The sequence below is a fragment of the Bubalus bubalis genome, chromosome 8 (genome assembly GCF_019923935.1).
Source record: "Bubalus bubalis isolate 160015118507 breed Murrah chromosome 8, NDDB_SH_1, whole genome shotgun sequence".
Classification (NCBI taxonomy): domain Eukaryota; kingdom Metazoa; phylum Chordata; class Mammalia; order Artiodactyla; family Bovidae; genus Bubalus; species Bubalus bubalis.
The window spans coordinates 92,539,738-92,559,809 of NC_059164.1; the positions used below are offsets into that span (position 1 = coordinate 92,539,738).

At 42.6% G+C, this 20,072-nt stretch overlaps 1 long non-coding RNA gene across 1 annotated transcript; it reads left to right on the forward strand.

Annotated features, from left to right (window-relative positions):
- The first annotated feature begins 17,890 nt into the window (after positions 1 to 17,890).
- Positions 17,891 to 19,776, forward strand: LOC123466116. Its single transcript, XR_006641357.1, has 3 exons — positions 17,891 to 18,240; positions 18,525 to 18,962; positions 19,465 to 19,776. It is a non-coding gene; the product is annotated as an uncharacterized LOC123466116 (long non-coding RNA).
- The last annotated feature ends 296 nt before the right edge of the window (positions 19,777 to 20,072 follow it).

Consider the following 20,072-nt stretch of genomic DNA (forward strand, 5'->3'; position numbering starts at 1 on the left):
GAGTGGGGTGCCATTACCTTCTCCGTCTCTGTCTATAGGATTCTCCAAGCAAGAATACTGGAGTGAGTTGCCATTCCCTTTTTCAGAGGATCTTTCTGACCCAGGGATTGAACCCAGGTCTCCTGCATTGCAAGCAGCTTCTTTATCATTTGAGCTACAGGAAAATCCTATGTGACTCTGAGTATCAATAACTACTTTCCTAAGCTGGATTCCCCTGCCAAAAGGAGCATGATTCCTACCCATCCAACTTACAAGGAGGCACAAGTAAGATCACATGAAAGTGCCTTGGAATTGGCTCATTGTAAACAACCCTAAGGGCTTCCTTGGTGGCTCAGACAGTAAAGAATCTGCCTACAATGCAAGACACCTGGTTTGGATATCTGGGTCAGGAAGATCCCTTGGAGAAGGGAATAGCAACCCACTCAAGTATTTTTGCCATGGAAAATTCCATGGGCAGAGGAGCCTGGTGGGCTACAGTCCATGGGCTCCCAAAAAGTTGGACATAACTTAGCGCCCACACAAAGCAGCTGTAAAGCAATTAGCATTTTACAAAAATATGGAGTCAAACTGTCACTTGTGGTCTTATTGAGACACTTAGAAATCACAAGTTCTTACCCCCAAACCAAGTCTTTTCAAATATAGGAGGCATGGTGTATTAATGATCTCTGCAGGCAATCAACAAGCCAAAGACTTGGCTACTTCGCCAGCCAAGCACCAATAAACACTGACACACTTTCTGGGATCAAAATGCTTACCAGCTGGCTCTTGCTTCTGGAAGAAATTAGATATTTAGATCCACTTTATGACTCTCACCCTCCCTGCCACTCTGCTTAGCAGGCACCGATCACATACCTGCTCTGGGTTTATGCTGCTGCAACCGGACTCCAGGGCCTATTTCCACGAACAAATCCAATGCCCTCAATATTGTCCCCCAGGCTTCTAGATCTCTCTACAACCTCAGACGTCCCAACTGCCCTCCTCCCCCAGCGCCCCAATACTTCACCTTCTAAAACTCGTCTCTCTCTGATGTCACTTGATTCTCAATGGCGCCTATCAACCCAGTTGCACATTAAAATCACCTGGGGGTTTTTTAAACAGCTCCAATGCCTGGGTACCTCCCTGCTGCTGCTGCTAAGTCGCTTCAGTCGTGTCCGACTCTGTGCGACCCCATAGACGGCAGCCCACCAGGCTCCCCCATCCCTGGGATTCTCCAGGCAAGAACACTGGAGTGGGTTGCCATTTCCTTCTCCAATGCGTGAAAGTGAAAGTGAAGTCGCTCAGTCGTGTCCAATTCTTCGCGACCCCAGGGACGGCAGCCTACCAGGCTCCTCCGCCCATGGGATTTTCCAGGCAAGAGTACTGGAGTGGGGTGCCATTGCCTTCTCCGGGGTACCTCCCTAGACGACTTAAATCAGAAAACCTGGGGCTAGGTCCGGGATTGAAAGTGGAAGTGAAGTCATTCAGTCATGTCCGACTCTTTGCGATCCCATGGACTGTAGCCTACCAGGCTCCTCAGTCTGTGGAATTTTCCAGACAAGGGTATTGGAGTGAGTTGCCATTTCCTTCTCCAGAGGATCTTCCCAACCCAGGGATCGAACCCAGGGTCTCCCGCACTGCAGGCAGACGCTTTACCGTCTGAGCCACCAGAGATTAGGTGGTTCTAATATGCACCTAGTGTGTTGGCCGTGTGTTCATTTAGTCACCGCAGAGTTTCTCAGCAGGAGAGCTACTGGCATTTGGGGCAGGACCATTTTTCCGTGTGCAAGTGTGATTCAAGCCTCGCGAAGTATCACTAGCCCACCCCAGTTCCAGTCGTGGTGACAACCAAAAACACACCAACATCTCCGAATGCCCCCATTTGAGAATCTCACCAGCTCCTTCTTTTCCTTTTGTACTTCTCCAGAGTGAAAGGCCCTCCCTTCCCACCCCACTCTTCAATTTTCACGTGACCAATTGTTCTAGTTTGCTCAGGACCCAGGGGTTTCCCAGGACATGAGGCTCTCAGTGCTAAATCTAGGAAAGTCCCAGGCAAACCTCAGTGGTTAATCACCACAGATTTCCTTCTCTTGCCTCCCATGAGAGATCTTCATTGTTTTGTCTGCTTCTCTCTCCTCTTTTCTGGGAACTGGCCCTTGCCAATCCCATTCCAGGGTTATACTGGGAACAACCTTGAGGAGCTTGCTGATACAAGCTGGGCCACCTGACTTCCTCCCCCAGAATTTGCAATTGGAACTGGATGCTAGTCTCAGTTTTGCTAGTGCTTCTAAAGAGATTTAAATTTGGGAACTGGTGGCCATTTCCTACAGATTTTATTGTCTTGGTCTCCAAAATCACTGTGGACAGTGATTGCAGCTGTGATATTAAAAGATGCTTGCTCCTTAGAAGAAAAGTTATACAAAACTAGATAGCATATTAAAAAGAAAAGACATCACTTTGCCAGCAAAGGTCCAAATGGTCAAAGCAATGGTTTTCCAATAGTCATGTATGGATGGGAAAGTTGGACCAGAAAGAAGGCTGAGTGCCAGAGAATTGATGTTTTTGAATTGTGGTGCTGGAAGACTCTTGAGAGTCCCTAGAACTGCAAGGAGATTAAACCAGTCAACCCTAAAGAAAATCAACCCTGAATACTCATTGGAAGGACTAATGCTGAGGCTGAAGCTCCAATACTTTGGCCACCTGATTCGAAGAGCCAACTCACTGGAAAAGACCCTGATCCCGGGAAAGATTGAAGGCAAAAGGAGAAGAAGGTAACAGAGGATGAAATGATTAGTTAGCATCCCTGATTCCATGGACTTGGATTTGAGCAAACTCTGGAAGACGTGAAGGACAGAGGAACCTGGCATGCTGTAGTCCATGGGGTCACAAAGAGTAGAACACAATTTAGCGACTGAATACTAACAACATTTTCCTACAGTGAAGACTACTGTTAGGTGTCAGGGAGAATGTGCAAAACAGAAAATCTTTCTGTAGCAACAAAGGAAACACGTGCCCCAAAAGAAACATGTGCAGAGGTGAGGAGGAAACTTCCTGGCTTCCCCATGGTGCCCGAGTAGTTCTCAAACTTGAGCCTGCATCAGCATCCCCTTAAAACACTATTTTTTGGGCCCCACCCCTAGAGTTTGTGATTCAGTCAGTCTCCTCAGTGGTCCAAGGGTCTGCTTTTCCAAGGGTTTCCAGGTGGTGTTGATGCTTCAAATTAGGAATTTTGTGAGGACCCCTCCTCTGGGCCAGTTTCAGCATTGATTGATTTTTTTTTGGCCAAGCTGAAGCACAGAGCCTTAACCACTGGATGGCCAGGGAATTCCCAAGTAATTCCCAAGTCTATATCTGACCAATTCCCCCACTTCTTTTTCTCAAACTTTGAGGGCTCAACAGGCTCAGCCCCACCCTAGTGGTACATGGGTTACATGAGTCTGTACTTTTTTAAAAAATTCTAGTTCCTGGGACTTGGGTGCTATCCCCATATCTTCTAATTTAATTGGTCTGGCATGTGGCTCAAGTCTCTGGATTGATTGATTCATTATTTTTGGCTGAGCTGCTAGGCATGTGAGATCTTAGTTCCCCCACCAAGGATCAAACCTGTGCCCCCTGCAGTGGACGCATGAAGCCTTAACCACTGGACTGCCAGGGTAGTCCCAAGTCTGTATCTTTCTAATAAACTCCTCCTCTTCTTTTTCTCAAATAGCTTTCAGTTCAGTTCAGTTCAGTCGCTCAGTCGTGTCCGACTCTTTGCAACCCCATGAATCACAGCACGCCAGGCCTCTCTGTCCATCACCAACTCCCGGAGTTCACTCAGACTCATGTCCATCGAGTCAGTGATGCCATCCAGCCATCTCATCGTCTGTCGTCCCCTTCTCCTCCTGCCCCCAATCCCTCCCAGCATCAGAGTCTTTTCCAATGAGTCAACTCTTCGCATGAGGTGGCCTAAGTACTGGAGTTTCAGCTTTAGCATCATTCCTTCCAAAGAAATCCCAGGGCTGATCTCCTTCAGAATGGACTGGTTGGATCTCCTTGCAGTCCAAGGGACTCTCAAGAGTCTTCTCCAACACCACAGTTCAAAAGCATCAATTCTTCGGTGCTCCGCTTTCTTCACAGTCCACCTCTCACATCCATACATGACCACAGGAAAAACCATAGCCTTAACTAGATGGACCTTTGTTGGCAAAGCAATGTCTCTGCTTTTGAATATGCTATCTAGGTTGGTCATAACTTTCCTTCCAAGGAGTAAGCGTCTTTTAATTTCATGGCTGCAGTCACCATCTGCAGTGATTTTGGAACCCAAAAAATAAAGTCTGACACTGTTTCCACTGTTTCCCCATCCATTTCCCATGAAGTGATGGGATCAGATGCCATGATCTTCGTTTTCTGAATGTTGAGCTTTAAGCCAACTTTTCACTCTCCTCTTTCACTTTCATCAAGAGGCTTTTGAGTTCCTCTTCACTTTCTGCCATAAGGGTGGTGTCATCTGCATATCTGAGGTTATTGATATTTCTCCCAGCAATCTTGATTCCAGCTTGTGCTTCTTCCAGTCCAGCGTTTCTCATGATGTACTCTGCATATGTTAAATAAGCAGGGTGACAATATACAGCCTTGACGTACTCCTTTTCCTATTTGGAACCAGTCTGTTGTTTCATGTCCAGTTCTAACTGTTGCTTCCTGACCTGTATACAGGTTTCTCAAGAGGCAGGTCAGGTGGTCTGATAGTCCCATCTCTTTCAGAATTTTCCACAGTTTATTGTGATCCACACAGTCAAAGGCTTTGGCATAGTCAATAAAGCTGAAATAGATGTTTTTCTGGAACTCTCTTACTTTTTCGATGATCCAGCAGATGTTGGCAATTTGATCTCTGGTTCCTCTGCCTTTTCTAAAACCAGCTTGAACATCTGGAAGTTCACGGTTCACGTATTGCTAAAGTCTGGCTTGGAGAATTTTGAGCATTACTTTACTAGCATGTGAGATGAGTGCAATTATGCGGTAGTTTGAGCATTCTTTGGCATTGCCTTTCTTTGGGATTGGAATGAAAACTGACTTTCTCCAGTCCTGTGGCCATTCTGCTGAGTTTTCCAAATTTGCTGGCATATTGAGTGCAGCACTTTCACAGCAACATCTTTCAGGATTTGAAATAGCTCTACTGGAATTCCATCACCTCCACTAGCTTTGTTCGTAGTGATGCTTTCTAAGGCCCACTTGACTTCACATTCCAGGATGTCTGGCTCTAGGTCAGTGATCACATCATTGTGATTATCTGGGTCATGAAGATCTTTTTTGTACAGTTCTTCTGTGTATTCTTGCCACCTCTTCTTAATATCTTCTGCTTCTGTTAGGTCCATACCATTTCTGTCCTTTATCGAGCCCATCTTTGCATGAAATGTTCCCTTGGTATCTCTAATTTTCTTGAAGAGATCTCTAGTCTTTCCCATTCTGTTGTTTTCCTCTATTTCTTTGCATTGATCTCCGAGGAAGGCTTTCTTATCTCTTCTTGCTATTCTTTGGAACTCTGCATTCAGATGCTTATATCTTTCCTTTTCTCCTTTGCATTTCGCTTCTCTTCTTTTCACAGCTATTTGTAAGGCCTCCCCAGACAGCCATTTTGCTTTTTTGCATTTCTTTGCTTTTTTGCATTTCTTCATAAATAGCTTTATGGAGATATAATTCATATATGGTACAATTCGCCCACTTAAAAGTTCCAATTCAATGATTTTTAATAGATTCACAGATACGTACAACTGTCACGAATTTTAGAACAATTTTCATCTCCTCAAAAGAAACCTCATCCCCTTTAGCTATCACTCCTCTCCCCAAGCCCTCTTCTCCCCACCCCAGCCCTCAGCAACCACTAACCTATGTTATCTATATGGAGATTTCCCTATTGTGCAGATTTCATGTGAATGGAATTATGTATTTATGTAGCCTTTTTTGACTGGTTTCTTTCACTTGGCCTGAGGTTTTCAAGATTTATTTGCACTATAGCATGGATCAATAATACTTCATTCCCATTCAGAGCCTTTGCTCATTTTAAATTGGGTTATCTTTTTCTTTCTTTCGTTCTTCTTTTTTTATTTTTAGGGTTATCTTTTTTATTACTGAGTTATAACAGTTCTTTATATATACTGGATACAAGTCTGTCTTTTTAAAAAATCTTTTTATTTTGTGTTGGGGTATAGCCTGTTAAAAATGCTGTGATAGTTTCAGGTGAACAGCAAAGGGACTCAGCCATCCATATACATGGATACAAGTCTCTTATCCCATATGATTTGCAAATATTTTCTTCCACTCTGTAGATCATCTTTCACTTTCTTGATAGTGCAGGCTGAATATTTGCGCCCCTCAAAACTCATATGTTGAAATCATAATGTCCAATGTGATGGTATTAGAATGTGGGGCCATTGGAAAATGCTCAGGTCAGGAGAGTGCAGCCCTCGTGAATGGCATTATGCTCTTATAAAACAGACCACCCCCCCCACCACCACCGCAGAGCTCCCTAGTCCCTTCTACCATGTGAGATCCCAACAGGAAGTCTGTGATCCAGAGAAGGGCCCTCTCCCAACCATGCTGGCACCCTGATCTCAGACTTTCAGCCTGCAAAACAGTGAGGATTTCTGTTTTTTTTTTAATAAGCTGTTCAGTCTGTGATAGTTTGTTATAGTAGTTTGAATGGACTATGCGGGTGTCCTTTGAAGCACAAAACTTTTAAATTTTTGTCAAAGTCCAATTTGTCTACTTGTTGCTTTTGCTCCTTATGTTTTTGGTGTCATTTCTAGGAATCTTTTGCCAAATCCAAGGTCATAAAGATTTACCCCATGTTTTCTTCTAGGAATTTAATAGTTTTATATCTTACATCTTATAAAGGAAATCAGTCCTGAATATTCATTGGAGGGACTGATGCTGAAGCTGAAGCTCCAATACTTTGGCCACCTGATGTGAAGAACTGACTCATTAGAAAAGGCGCTGATGCTGGGAAAGATTGAAGGCAAGAGGAGAAGGGGACAACAGAGGATGAGATGGTTAGATTGCATCACCAACTCAATGGACATGAGTTTGAGCAAGACTGGGAGTTGGTGATGGACAGGGAATCCTAGCATCCTGCAATCCATGGGGTCAAAAAGAGTTGGACATGGCTGAGTGACTGAACTGAACTATATAAGTTGGCCAGCCCAAATGATTGTTCTCTTGCTCCCTGTTCATCCCATGCTTGACCAGTCCCCGCCTCACCTACACTCAACTGAGTGACTTTCCCTCTTAATCACAGAGCCTAATCAGTAAATACTTATATTGTCACACTGCTTATTTAACTTATATGCAGAGTACACCATGAGAAATGCTGGGCTGGATGAAGCATAAGCTGGAATCAAGATTGCTGGGAGAAATATAAAAAAACCTCAGATAAGCAGATGACATCACCCTTATGGCAGAAAGTGAAGAAGACCTAAACAGCCTTTTGATGAAAGTCAAAGAGGAGAGCAAAAAAGTTGGCTTAAAACTCAACATTCAGAAAACTATGATCATGGCATCCGGTTCCATCCCTTCATGGCAAATGGAGAAACAATGGAAACAGTGACAGACTTTATTTTGGAGGGCTCCAAAATCACTGCAGATGGTGACTGCAGCCATGAAATTAAAAGACGCTTGCTCCTTAGAAGAAAAGCTATGACCAACCTAGACAGCATATTAAAAAGCAGAGACATTACTTTGCCAACAAAGGACTGTCTAGTCAAAGCTATGGTTTTTCCCATAGTCATGTATAGACGTGAGAGTTGGACTATAAAGAAAGCTGAGCCCTGAAGAATTGATGCTTTTGAACTGTGGTGTTGGAGAAGACTCTTGAGAGTCCCTTGGACTGCAAGGAGATCCAGCCAGTCCATTCTAAAGGAAATCAGTCCTGAATATTCACTGGAGGGACTGATGCTGAAGCTGAAACTCCAATACCCAGAGTTTGGCCATCTGATGTGAAGAACTGACTCATTGGAAAAGCCCCTGATGCTTAGAAAGATTGAAGACAGGAGAAGAAGGGGATGACAGAGGATGAGATGGTTGATTGGTATCACCGACTCTATGGACATGAGATCGAGTAAGCTCTGGGAGTTGGTGATGGACAGGGAGGCCTGGCACGCTGCAGTCCATGGGATCAGAAAGAGTTGGACACCACTGAGTAATTGAACTGAACTGAACTCCCCTTGGCCCCAGCTAGTGACTGTCCTAATCTTTAGATCAGAACTATCTCCACTATGATAGTTTCCTTGGCAATTGATGAGCCAACCTGATATCAATTCCCCCACAACTGGAAAACTCCCTCTTCCTGTGGTAGTGAAGACTACTGCCTTATCCTGCCTGCTATCTACTGCCCGTGGTGGGGTGTCACTCAAGCTCCCTCATCCATTAAACTCCTGATGTCTCTGTCACCGATTCCTGGATCTTTTTTCTGGTCTTGAAGTTGGGCAAGTACAGGCCTTGCAGGCCAGTGGGGTGCAGCCCAACACATACATTTTGAGCTAATTTTTATATGTCCTATGAGAACTTCATTCTTTTGCATGTGATTTTTTTTCACAATGAGAATGGAAGCCTTTACCATATGAGCCAACAATTTTATTTTTTGCACCCACCCCCAAAAAAACTGAAAACAGGAACCTAAAAACTTATTTGTATACCCATGTTCTATTCTTAACAGCCAAGGGATGGAAGCAATCCAAATGTCCATTAACAGATAAATGGGTAAACAAAATGTGGTATACACATACAGTGGAATATTATCCAGCCTTAAAGAGGAATTCTGACACATGCTACAACATGGACGAATTTTGAGGACACTAAGCTAAGTGAATTAAGCCAGTCACAAAAGATAAATACAGTGTGATTCCACTTATAGGAGTAACTAGGATAGTCAAATTCATAAAAACAGAAAGTAAAATGATGGTTGCCAGGAGCTGGGAAGAATGGGGAGTTGCTTAATGAATACAGAGTTTCAGTTTTGCAAGATGAAAAATTTCTGGAGATTGGTTGCACAATGATGTAAATATAGTTAATGGTACTGTTCTGTACACTTAAAAATGGTTAGGATTTTATGTCATACATTTTTTTTTATCACAATAAAAATAATTTAGAAATGTTTAAAAGTTTTAGAATAAGACCTCAGAATTTGGTCAAAGGAAGCCAATTAGTGTCGAGATTTAGCTAGAGCTAAGTACACATCCTAGGTTTAATTTCTGAAAATGTTTATATTACCTTTTAATTATCCTGTAGGGACCTTTCTGCTCAGAGAATCATCCTGGTCTCCAGGCCAACAGTAAACAGTAAGTGAGACAAAGGAACAGACCGCATGACTCTCACTGTGTTTCTGTCGTGCCATGGAGCTCTTCCGGGTCATCACCTGCTGTGTTCCAGGATTTAGAGTGCATTCTAAAATACCACCCGTTGAAATCCTCTTTGTTACTTTGGCTAAGTGAATATATTGTTTCACAGTGATCTCTATGATTCTATCTGACTGAGTGTTATAAACCCTTTTGATATTTATTGAAAACACTTCCTAAATCATTTTCCTTCTAGCTAACTTTGGGATGCTTCAGAGGGCCCTGAAACATCCCAAAGAGAGATATTAAACTACCTGAGTTCATTTGACATGTTAAATTACATGGGAAGTATTGTTGGAGGGGTGATGAATCTTCTCAGGTTATATTGTATGGCTGATGTTACTAACATAGATATCCTAGAAATTACAAAAAAAATAAGCCCTCATGGTTAGACTTTTCCTATCCTGATGTCCTTAAAACATGGCAACAGTCTACTCCTAAGTCGGGCATTAAAAATGGGTGAACAATAGCTATAATCAAAGAGTCAGGGCTATGAAATCCAAAGATGGCCGCTTGGATTTTCCCAGTTCCCTGACAAACCTCATTTTTTTTTTTTTTTTTTTTTTGATGGATTAAAGCCTTCCCTAGCCACAGGGTTAATGCTCTCATAATGAAAAATTATGTTTCACTGAATATTAAGCTTTGTTAATTGTTAAACTAAGTTTCTAGTTTTGTTAATTAAGGGATACTTCTGAGATAGTTCCTTGTTGTTATGTTATATTGCTAAAAGATTTAATTAAGTTATTAAAAAGGACATTCTAAGTAAAATAAATAAATAAAATAAAATACCACCCGGCACTGGTGATGGATTAAGCTTTACTAGGGAAAGAGAACTCTTACGAGGCTGGGGCAACAAGCAAAGGGAAAGCAGAGAGGTGAGCTGGGGTAGCATGCTCTGATGGATATAGAGTTCTACCTTGTTTTCACAGGGCTGATGGACTATGATGGAGTGAGTTAACAAATTTCTGACCAAAAAAGATGGCTGGAAAAACAGTTTTTGGAGTACACCATTCCCTGCTGCTGCTGCTGCTGCTGCTGCTTAGTCATTTCAGTTGTGTCCGACCCCATGGACTGTAGCCTGCCAGGCTCCTCTGTCCCTGGAATTCTCCAGGCAAGAATACTGGAGTGGGTTGCCATGCCCTTATCCAGGGCATCTTCCTGACCCAGGGATCAAAGCTGGGTCCCCTGCATCGCAGGCAGATTCTTTACCACTGAGCCACCAGGAAAGCCCATACTATTCCCTGACCTGGGTTCATACAACAACAAATGTTCAAAGGCTCAGAGCATATTTCAGTTCATTTTCAGTTCAGTGTGATAATCTTGTTCCTGTGATACCGTTTCACCTACTTTTAGTAACAGGTTCACCATGCCCTCCATGTTTACCACGGAAGGAAAAACACAACAAACAAAAATCACCAATCAGAATTTTTAACAAGAGAAGGGCCAGCAGCAATAGACTCTATCACTAAGAGAAAACAATGATGAAGCTATTTCCCAAACAGCCTGAAAGTTTTTTCTCTCCCAGAAATAGCAGCCTAAACAATTTTTGGCAAATCTCCAAGTTTGGCAAATCTCATTCCAAGAATAAATAATGGCAAAAAATTGCCTATGCTTGCATGCGTTGAGTGCTCAGTCACATCAATTGTGTCCAACTCTTTGTGACCCCATGGACTATAGCCCGCCAGGCTCCTCTGTCCTTGGAATTCTCCAAGCAAGGACTCTAGAGAGGGTTGCCATGCCCTCCCAGGGGATCTTCCCAACCCAGGGATCAAACCTGGGTCTCCTGCATTGTAGGCAGATTCTTTACCACTGAGCCACCAGGGAAGCCCTACCTGTGTTTACCATGTGCCAAGAACTTATCTAAGAATCTTACATACGTTACCTCATTTAATCATCACACCAACCCTACAAGGTGAGCACTCATTTTATGCCCCTTTTATATCGGAGGAAACTAAGAAGAGGTGGCAAGAATACACAGAAGAACTGTACAAAAGAGATCTTCATGACCCAGATAATCACGATGGTGTGACCACTCACCTAAAGCCAGACATCCTGGAATGTGAAGTCAAGTGGGCCTTAGGAAGCATCACTACAAACAAAGTTAGTGGAGGTGATGGAATTCCAGTTGAGCTATTTCAAATCCTGAAAGATGATGCTGTGAAAGTGCTGCACTCAATATGCCAGTAAATTTGGAAAACTCAGCAGTGGCCACAGGACTGGAAAAGGTCAGTTTTCATTCCAATCCCAAAGAAAGGCAATGCCAAAGAATGCTCAAACTACCACACAATTGCACTCATCTCATATGCTAGTAAAGTAATGCTCAAAATTCTCTAAGCTAGGCTTCAGCAATACACGAACCATGAACTTCCAGATGTTCAAGCTGGTTTTAGAAAAGGCAGAGGAACCAGAGATCAAATTGCCAACATCCGCTGGATCATGGAAAAAGCAAGAGAGTTCCAGAAAAACATCTATTTCTGCTTTATTGACTATGCCAAAGCCTTTGACTGTGTGGATCACAATAAACTGTGGAAAATTCTGAAAGAGATGGGAATACCAGACCATCTGACCTGCCTCTTGAGAAACCTGTATGCAGGTCAGGAAGCAACAGTTAGAACTGGACATGTAAGAACAGACTGGTTCCAAGTAGGAAAAGGAGTACATCAAGGCTGTATATTGTCACCCTGCTTATTTAACTTATATGCAGAGTACATCATGAGAAACGCTGGGCTAGAGGAAGTACAAGCTGGAATCAAGATTGCTGGGAGAAATATCAATAACCTCAGATATGCAGATGACACCACCCTTATGGCAGAAAGCGAAGAAGAACTAAAGAGCCTCTTGATGAAAGTGAAAGAGGAGAGTGAAAAAGTCGGCTTAAAGCTCAACATTCAGAAAATGAAGATCATGGCATCTGGTCCCATCACTTCATGGCAAATGGATGGGGAAACATTGGAAACAGTGGCTGACTTTATTTTGGGGGGCTCCAAAATCACTGCATATGGTGACTGCAACCATGAAATTAAAAGACGCTTACTTCTTGAAGTAAAGTTATGACCAACCTAGAGAGCATATTAAAAAGCAGAGACATTACTTTGCCAAGAAAGGTCCATCTAGTTAAGGCTATGGTTTTTCCAGTGGTCATGTATGGATGTGAGAGTTGGACTATAAAGTAAGCTGAGCACCAAAGAATTGATGCTTTTGAACTATGGTGTTGGAGAAGACTCTTGAGAGTCCCTTGGACTGCAAGGAGATCCAACCAGACCATTCTACAGGAGATCAGTCCTGGGTGTTCATTGGAAGGACTGATGTTGAAGCTGAAACTCCAATCCTTTGGCCACCTGATGCGAAGAACTGACTCATTTGAAAAGACCCTGATGTTGGGAAAGATTGAGGGCAGGAGGAGAAGGGGATGACAGAGGATGAGATGGTTGGATGGCATCACTGACTCAATGGATCTGGGTTTGGGTGAACTCTGGGTGTTGGTGATGGACAGGGAGGCCTGGCGTGCTGTGGTTCATGGGGTCACAAAGAGTCAGACAGGACTGAGTGAATGAACTGAACTGAACTGAAGACATAAAGGCCTTCCCCGCTGGCTCAGTGGTAAAGAATCCACTTGCAATAGAGGAGTTGCAGGAGACTCTCCTGGGTCTGGAAGATCCCCTGGAGGAGGACACAGCAACACACTCCAGTATTCTTGCCTGGAGAATCTCACTGGCAAAGGAGCCTGGCGGGCTGCAGTCCATAGGGTTGCAGAGTCGAACACAACCTAAGCAACTTAGCGTGCACAAGGTCCCGATAGGAAAACCAGGATTGGAACCCAAGCTGTCTGTCTCAGAGTGTGTGCTTTTAACTATTGCATTAAACAGAACTGAAACACTGGGCTGAATTCTGCAAGGGCCTCAAGTGTGCACTGTCCTAGGACCTGGGAAGAATTAGGGAGAGAAGCACCAATAAACGTGGCAGGAGATAAGGTGTGTCCTGTAATAGAGTCAAGTGGGACAGGAGATGTTGGAGAACACAGTGAGGGTAGAAGAGCAAGATAAATGGGGAAGGGGTATGGAGTCCAGTTGGGAGAGAGCTTTCAGGGTGAAGAAACAGTGACATGACAAAATGAAGCAACAGAGAACTGTATAGTCCCTCGGATTCTTTTAAAATAGCTTTGAAAAGTTAGTGAAAATCACTTAGTTGTGTCAGACTCTTGGCGACCCCATGGACTATGCAGTCCATGGAATTCTCCAGGCCAGAATACTGGAGTGGGTAGCTGTCCCCTTCTCCAGAGAGATCTTCTCAACCCAGGGAATGAACCCAGGTCTCCTGCATTGCATGCAGATTCTTTACTGTCTGAGCCACCAGGGAAGCCCAGTAAATTGCACATATTTAAAGTATGTAATTTGATAAGTTTTGATTTACATATTTACCCACGAAACCATAACCACAGTGAAGATAACAAAAATAAACATCATCCCCAAGTTTCTTTGTACCAAATTTGTAAACCATCCCTTTCTGTACCTCACCCTAGACTCTCCCTGCTTTCTGTAACTATAGATTATTTCACATTTTCTAGAATTTTACATAATCTACAGTATTTACTCTGTTTGGTCTAGTTTCTTTCCCTTTTCACTTGGTGCAATTATCTTGAGATTCATCTGAATTGTTGTGTATGTTAATCATTTATTCCTCTGATAAGGGACTATATCTACACTATGTAAAGAATAGACATTTCTCCCAAGAAAATACACAAATGTATATAGAAGATGCTTAACATCATTAGTAATCGGGGAAATGCAAATCAAAACCACAATGAGATACCACTTCTCACTCACTAGGATGGCTATAGTTAAAGTCAGATAATAGGAAGTATAAGTGAGTATGCAGAGAAATTGTAACTCATATACATTGCTGGTGGGAATGTAAAATGCTTCCCTGGCAGCTCAGCTGGTAAAGAATCTGCCTGCAATGTGGGAGACCTGGGTTCGATCCCTGGGTTGGGAAGATCCCCTGGAGAAGGGAACAGCTGCCCACTCCAGTATTCTGGCCTGGAGAATTCCATGGACTATTAGTCCATGGGGTCACAAAGAGTTGGACACAACTGAGCGAATCTAAAATGGTGCAACTACTTTGGAAAACAGTCTGGTGGTTCCTCAAAACGTTAAATAGGGACTTAGGATTTGACCCAACAATTCCACTTCTACATTTATACCCCCCGCCAAAATGAAATATGTGCATATGTCTTTTACACAAATGTTCATGGCAGCATTATTCATAATGAAAGTGAAAGTCACACAGTTGTGTTTGACACTTTGAGATCCCGTGGACTATATCCTGCCCTGCTCTCCTGTCCATGGAATTCTCCAGGCAAGAGTATTGGAGTGGTTTGCCATTCCCTTCTCCAAGGGATCTTCCCAACCTGTTGATCGAACGCAGGTCTCCCATTGCAGGCAGATTCTTTACCAACTGAGCCACTAGGGAAGCCTATTATTCATAATAGCCAGTATGTGGAAACAACCCAAACGTCCACCATATGATGAATGGATTAATCAAATGTGATATATTCATACGATGAAATATTGTTCCGCCATAAAAGGAATAAAGTACTGGTACATGCTACAACATGGTTGAACCTGGACACATTATGCCAAGTGGAAGAAAGACACATACACACAAAAACAATATTACATGATTCCATCTCTTAACGAAATGTTCTGAATTGGCAAAGATATATATAGAGGAAGTAGATTAGTGATTGCCTGGACCTGCAGGCAAAAGTTGAGGGGAAATTGAAGGTGTACAGCTTTTCTTTGTGGGGTGATAAAATGTTCTCAAGTTGATCATGATGATGGGGGCACAACTCTGTGAACAGAGTCAAAAAACTTTTGACTTTTATACATTAAATGGGTGAATTTTAATGTATGTGAATTACCTCTCTCTCAAGCTGTTACCAATTTTTTTTTTTTTTACTTTTTATTGATGATTAGTATTTCATTATATGAATATACTGAGGTTTTCTAATCAGTTTACCTGTTGATGGACTTTTGCATTGTTTACAATTTTTCGCTATTAAAAATAAAAGTGCTATGTACATTCATACACTTTGTGGGGACATATACTTTCTTTCCCCCTAGGTTAATGTATAGGAGTGAAATGGCTAGATCATATGGTAGGTATGCCTAACTTTTTAAGAGACTACCAAACTGTTTTCTAAAGTGATTGTACCATTTTATACTTCCATTAACAATTTATGAGAGTTCCAGTTCCTCCACAGCCTTGTCAACTCTTGGTATGATCAGCCTTTTTAATTAGGCATTCTAATAAGTATATAGCAATATCTCTTTGTATTTTTTCTCTTTCTGATTTCATTTTGCATTTCTTTAATGACTAATGATGTTTAGCATCTTTTCGTGTGCTTATTTGCCATCCTTATATCTTCTTGAAAATATCTGTTCAAAATTTTTTGCCCACTGAAAAAAATTGAGTTGTCTATTCTAATTATTGAATTTTCAAAGCTCTTTATATTTCAGACATTAGTCCTTCATCAGATATGTGTTTTGGAAATATTTTCTCCCAGTCTGAGGCTTATCTTTTCATTTTTCTCACAGTGTCTTTTCAAGAACAGAAGTTTTAAATTTTGATGAAATCCAATTTATCAAAATTTTATTGATTTTAGTGTCTTTATTTTATTTTAATGTTTTTAGTGTCTTTATTTTAGTGGTTTTAGTGTCTTATTTACAAAATACTTGTCTAATCAAAGGTCACAAAGATTTTATCCTATGTTTTCTACTAGTAGCTTTGTAGTTTTAGATTTTACAATTAGGTCTATGATGTATTTTGAATTAATTTTTGGTATGAGGTATAGATGAAAATTTATTGTCCAGTCTCATTCATTGAAACAACATCATTTCTCCATTAAATTGTGTCTTTGGATATTTTTCAAAAATCAGTTCCACATATACACAACACATCTACATATAATTTTATAAGAAGTCTTAAAATTCAGTAGTCCTCCAACTCTGTTGTTCTCTTTCAAAGTCATTTTGGCTATTCTAGGTCTTTTGCATTTCCATAAGAATTTTAAACAGCTTGTCAATTTCTACAATTGCTTTTTCTGTAGAGCGGAGACAGAATATGGCATATTAATGAAAAACCCAGGGCTCCGCAGTCAGTCTGCATAGGTTCAAGACCCAGACTTACCTCTTCTTAGCTGCTTGACTTTGGGCATGTTACCCAACTTCTTTGCAACTCCACTTCTCATTCATAAAGCTGAAGTAAGAATATTAACAATCTCATGGGATTGTGATGGGGCTTAAGTGAAACACTGCAAATATTGCAGGGATGGAAAATACAGGCAGACAATGGGCAGATCATGTATCTGACCCACAGCAGTCACTCCAGGAAGCCAAACCACAGCCTCTGCAAGAACTGACCCAGAACAGTCAGGATTTGGTCAAGTCATGACTGCAAACGTCTCTCATATTTGCCCTGGCTTCAACTCAGGACCAAGCGGAGAAAGCCACATTTGCTCTCCAAACCAATCACATAAGATACCCCATTGTTAGCCCACCTCCAGCCTTCCTAAGCCAACAACTTCCTCTCAGGGTTTCCTTGAAGCCTTCCCCGTTCTGACTACACAGTTTTTCCACTCCCCTGCCTGCCTTTGACTCTGCCAAATGCACGTGTGGTGTTTGACGCCCTGGATATAGCAAAGCTCTCAGTACATAGCTTCTGCTGCTTCTCATTTGGGTGGTGGTCGGGAAGATCCCCTGGAGAAGAAAATGGCACCCCACTCCAGTGTTCTTGCCTGGAGAATCCCATGGACAGAGGAGCCTGGTGGGCTACAGTCCACGGGGTCACAAAGAGTCGGACACGACTGAGAGACTTCACTTCACTTCTTCACTTCATTTATTTTTACAGTGCTTAACATTGTGCTCACAGAGCTTAATCAGCGCCCACTAAATTTCATAGAAGCAGCAGAATTGTTTTGTCAAATGAAGTTTTACACAGAATCCAAATATATATAAAACAGGAAAAAAAAAAGTTTATTTTATTTAAGCCAGTCATTAACAGTGGGACTTTGTGGTGATTAAATGGGGATAAAGGATGACAATTGCTGACGTGGTATTTAAAAACACACACACACAAACACCCTGATTCTCACTATTAGTTAGTTAGTGCTAGTTGCTCAGTCGTGTCCGACTGTTTGCGACCCCATGGACTGTAGCCGTCCAGGCTCCTCTGTCCATGGGGTTCTCCAGGCAAGAATACTGGAGTGGGTTGCCATTCCTTTCTCCAGGAGATCTTTCTGACCCAGGGTCTCCCGCATTGCAGGCAGATTCTGTATTGTCTGAGCTACCAGGGAAGCCCCCAGTTCTCACTAAAAGAAGTTGCAAATGATAACAGGTTTTTTTTGTTTGTTTGTTTGTTTACTTTTAAGCAGGTCACTTTACAATCAAACATTTGTAGAACTCCCATAGCACTTCAAAACTCTAGGGCTCTCAGAAAAGTGAAGGCTACTAGTGTGAGCTCAGGGTTCAGGATCTTAAATTACAAGGATGATGCAAACCAGCTGGGTAACCTTGGGCAAGTCAACTGAAGTTCGTCTGTTTTGTTTGCTGCTGCTGCTAAGTCGCTTCAGTCATGTCCGACTCTGTGCGACCCCATAGACGGCCTCCCACCAGGCTCCTCCGTCTCTGGGATTCTCCAGGCAAGATCACTGGAGTGGGTTGCCATTTCCTTCTGTTTTGTTTCTTTCACCGTAAATTGAGGAGGCTGAACTAAACAAGAACTCAGCATTCAGTGTCTACCTTTATCTTCGTGTAGTGCAGGGGACTCTGTGTGTGTGCCTGTTTAAAAAAATTCAGGTATCTGGCCCAACCAGTGGATCTAACTCAATAAATCTGGGGTAAGGTCCTGTCTACATTTTAAACAAGCACCTAACTGATGATGGTTATGCTAGTGATCCTTGTGCATAATTTGAGACACAAATGAATAAGTGATCTTTTAGGTTCCTTCTGGCTCTGCTTTGTGTGATTTATATGGAGTTGGAGGGGAGAAGTCACAGAGCTAGATCATGGGGAAGGGGGAAAAGAAGGAAAGGGGAGGGGAAGATTGCTCAACAGTTAGGGAAAATGTTGATGGGAAGTCTTTTCAAAAAAACCTATCGTAACAATATTCTTCTTTTGAAAGTCCCCATGAAGCCGGTCCATAGAGACTTGGACTCTGCAAGGAGTTGTTGCAAAGACTGTCCTCCACTAACCTGCAGGAAAAAGCACTCCTGAACTTCCCAGCCCTGTGCCCTACGTTTGAATACACCAGAGAGTAATTACAACGTGAAAAAAATGCTTCCTTGCCCTCCAACTCCTCAGCTTCCTGATAGCTCGCTTGGGGCAGGACGGGCCAAAGCAGGATTTGCCCATTTGGGTGCCACAAAACCAGGTTAAATCCAGGCCATTTCGCCAGAGCTCAGAGCAAAAATCCTCTCCGTTCTCCAGTTGAGACCCCAGCTCAGTGTAGCAACACCGCCCTCTTGCGGCAGAGAACGGGACTCCGCCTGTTGAGGAGAACAAATGCCAGGGGCGATACCGCCCGAGAAAGCCCCAAGTTCTCCTGGATCAGAGGGAGCAGGTAAGAGAAGGAAGAAAATAAAGATATCACCGTTTTTTCTCATTGTCTCTTTCTACTTTACAATTCCTTTCTGCCTCCCCAAACCAGTCCTCCCATTAACTCTAGTATTACTCGCTCAGTCGTGTTTATTTGTGAGCCCATGGACACGTGTGTTTGCCCTGCCAGCTTCCTCTGTCCATCGGATTCTCCAGGCAAGAATACTGGAGTGGGTTGCCACGCCCTCCTCCAGGGGATCTTCCTGACCCAGGGATTGAACCTGGGTCTCCTGAATTGCAGGCAGATTCTCCTTGCCCTCTATTAATAATTTATTTTCCTAATGCTTTGCAGTATACAAGGTGTTTTCACAAACATCTCATGTGGTCCATTCTCACTTCCTTTCACATCATCCGCCCACCTAATTCCAGAATGAGAAGGAAAAACTGAAAACTAACAAACTATGTAAACACTCTTCTTGTATTTTGCATAAGGGTGAACCTGACCTCCCCTTATTCTTGAATTGCAGGACCTTGTAGTGGACTTTGGCCCCTGTAAGAGCCCATTGAGCGACTGAACTGAACTGAACTGAACTGAAGAGCCCATTAACTTTTTTCTGCTGTGTGGTCACAAACGGAGCCTTAAACATGCCAGGACTTTTCTCCACAAGGAGATAAAACAAATCATATGACCAAAGCAGCACAGCCTAAGTACACAACTATTTCTTAATTTCAGCACTCTTTAAAATTAATCAAATTAAAATAGACATAGAAAAATGCACAAATTATAAGTGTATGTGTGCTAAGTGGCTCAGTTATGTCTGACTCTTTTCGACCCATAGACTGTAGCCTTTCAGGCTCCTCTGTCCATGGAATTCTCCAGGCAAAAATACTGAAGCGGGTTGCCATTTCCTCCTCCAGGGGATCTTTCCAACCCAGGGATCAAACCTGCGTCTCCTGTGGCTTCTGCATTGGTAGGCGGATTCTTTACCTCTGAGCCACCTGGGAAGCCCTATATATAGGGAGTGGGAAATATATATATATATGAGTAGGAAAATGGCAACCTACTCTAGTATTCTTGCCTGGGAAATCCCATGGAGAGACGAGCCTGGTAGGGTACCGTCCATGTGGTTGCAAA